Source organism: Tupaia chinensis, unplaced genomic scaffold (assembly GCF_000334495.1).
Source record: "Tupaia chinensis unplaced genomic scaffold, TupChi_1.0 Scaffold000484_1, whole genome shotgun sequence".
Lineage (NCBI taxonomy): Eukaryota > Metazoa > Chordata > Mammalia > Scandentia > Tupaiidae > Tupaia > Tupaia belangeri.
The window spans coordinates 1,311,668-1,314,874 of record NW_006159996.1 but is presented as its reverse complement, the minus strand read 5'-3'; positions in this window follow the sequence as shown (position 1 = coordinate 1,314,874).

Sequence of the window (3,207 nt, the reverse complement as noted above, 5' to 3'; positions counted from 1 at the left end):
GCAGGGAAGCAGTCAGGACCCTGGATAGACCCCGACCCCTCCAGGGAGGCAAACGCTGTGTAGCAGTTTCCTGGCTGCAGGGGATGGGGGTGTTACGCTCCCACTTGTAAACTGAGGTAAGATCTGGTGAAGTCGGATCTACAAATGTTGCTTCTCTTCCTTAAGCTTTAGCTTGCGCTCAACGAAGCTGCTGTCCCCTAATGAGAGCTCAAGGAAACAAGGCCAGTAAGACTGTGATGAAGGGGTCCAACACGCCAGTACCTGAAAAATCTTCTGTGCTGATAGCTGCCCCCGCGACAGAGACTAGGGCTCGAATCTGCCTGCCTTCTTGGCCCAACTTTGTAGTCTAAATTTCTTGCCCTCAGTCCCAAACATTTAGGTCCAGAGGTTCTAAAGCAGTTTGAATTTGAAAGCACCCTAATTTTCTGAAGAAAAAAAAACTGTCACCAGGAACTGAATTCTTAGTTCCCCAGCACAGAGGCAATTGATGTAGTTTCTAGACAGAACACAAGTTAAATATCATTTGCACACTTAAACTAGGAATTTTAAGCTCAAATCAGCAGACAACTGAGGCCTGGATCTCTCCACATAAATATGTACTTACTTTATGCTATTCATTATATCTGTACAAAAATTCTGCCATTATATGTTAGTTTCTCTTCTACTTTATACATGTATCTAAAAAGCAAAGAAGACTAATAATGTCTTTTCCAAGATAATTCAATGATAAATTGGACACTTAGAATATTTTAGCACTGAAAGAGAGAGTTAATTTCAGGATGAGCCCGTAAATTTGGGCTTCTCCTCAGACTAGGAGGTGAAAGGCGGCTTTCCTTAGGTTGTAAAATGCAGTCTGGAAAGAATGAATATTAACTTGCACATAAGTCTTTAAACAAAAATTTAGAATTTTAAATAGAATTTCAGAGTTATATTTGCATCTAACACTGGAAATCCATTAGAAAATGTATGGATTTAAAAAGACTTTAACCAATTGTTAATTACTTAAACAATATACTTACTTAGTTAATGAAAAGCCTGTTCTAGTATCCAGCTGTTTGAATTTGTTACATTAAAACAAATAGTTGTAAAGCTAAATTTATGATTTCACTGCAATGTAGAAAAGATAAAGGAAAAATGAAGTATAATATGCAGCAAATTAATATGCAGCAAAATATCCATGTTAATAAAAAATAAAGAATAAATATTATTTTTCTCAAAATGTTCTTATATTTTAAAAATCTGATAAATGTCTACACATTTATTGAGCCCTCTTATTAACACTGAACACACATTTTGAAGAGAGCAAACACTGCTTTATTTTTTAATTCTACAATCTCTATGTAGTTAACAAACTCTTACCAACAAAAAAGGTATGGAAGGAAACAGATATTAGTCAAAAGAAGGAAAAAAGTCTCAATTTTCCTTAGCCTGAACTACAGATAATTCAGAAATAATCTAATATAGTTTTTTAAGTAAAAATCAATGCATATTTATAAAGTCAACTTGGAGAGGGGGGTCTACTTTGGGTCATAAATCTTTGTGATTATAGAGTTATCGATAGAAGCAATATGTTGATTAATGTTTTTAAAAAATCACAAATTTCCAAAATAAAAGAACATTAGCACTTGTGTTTTCCAGGGATGCTTAGGTTAAATGCCAGTCTTAACCCAGACACTTATCTTCAATACCCCAAATCATTAAGACTAACTATAATGTTCTGCAAATGTGTGAAGTGGAGGAATCACCCATGTCTTCTCATGGCTATCTACCAGGAAAACTCTCAAATAAATCTTAACATTTCAAACAACAGCAATGACGACTAATACTGCAGTAACAGCATTTCACAGATCATTTTAAAAAAGCATATCCCTTTCCTATAGCTCACCTACTCTGGAAATTATGCCTTTTCAATCCTATTTCAATGTTTAGAAATAAAAATATGAATTAAACATTTAAAATTTGAAGAGAACAATCCATGTGATAGAATTCTCGCATTTTCTAAATGTTTTCATTTTAAGCATTTGCAGAAGAGTTAAATACACATAGCACACATACTAAATTCGATTAGAGGTTCAGAGAACCCGACATTTTATGTACCCAAAAGGTCCGAAAAGAACTGATGCAAATGTCAATAGCTCTCTCTCTTCTGGCTGATACTTAAATGGTTTTACTAGTTCTCAAAGGAATGAAACCAGCAACTCTCCACACTCTAGTCAACATTCCAATTTCAAAGCCGCAATTCGCAAATGTCAGTTGGGCGGGGGCAGTGAGGGGTCTTGAAGTAATCCAAAAATTTCCTTTTCTCTCTGACAGTTTACCAAAAGATGTCAAACCAAATCCAGCCCTATTGCAAATCACTGAGACTTTCCTTCCAAGGACACCGGACACAAGCATAGGCACCACTGCAAAAAGCTGTCCTAAAGCGCCTGGCTTGGCAGACACGTAAGAGACCCAAAACAGAACGAATTAGAACTATCAGGAGGATCCCGAAGAGATATCGGGAATGAAGAGGGCATTTATTCAGGGCTATACAGCTAAGAACCAAAGAAAGTAGCCCCAGCCGGTCTGTTGGGCCTCCTTCTATCCAACCAAGTTCAGGCGTATGGCAAGATACATCAGTGGGGTCCCTTCCTCTACAAACATCACAGCCCGCCTCCGGGGTCCACTATCTTTCAGAGGGAAGAACCTCCAGCTTCACATCCGTCTCTTTTGCCCCCGTACAAAAGGCAGAGGAGGCTATTGAGCTGACCTAGCGCTGTGGGGCAATAAAAATGCCTTGTTCGGGCCACCCATCTTTGGGCCTGGCTTCAACTGCGCTGTCAGCACCAATGTTTTTTGTTTGTTTTGTTTTGTTTACAATGCGTCCTGGGCGGGTATATACATGGGGAGGGGGTGGCTGTTGAACGGAAGAGAGGAGGGGTCCGTTAGTGGAGTTGTTAGAGAAACCTCCTTTCTCTCTCCTCCTAGGGTTGCTGTGTAGGGAGTGTCGGCCACGTCTAGCGCACTGTCCCAGGCCCCGGGTGAAGGTAGCCAGGGGAAATGGGGCTCAGAGATTGCTAAGCAAACGACATCATTGGTGGGCTCCAGCGCCTGCGAAGGTGGGGTATTTTTTTCTTAAGGGCGTGTTATTTGTGAGTTGTTTCCTTTTGGAGCGGGGAGTGGGGGGTCATTCGTTAGTCGTTTTGAGGCGGCGCGGGGCGGGGGGTG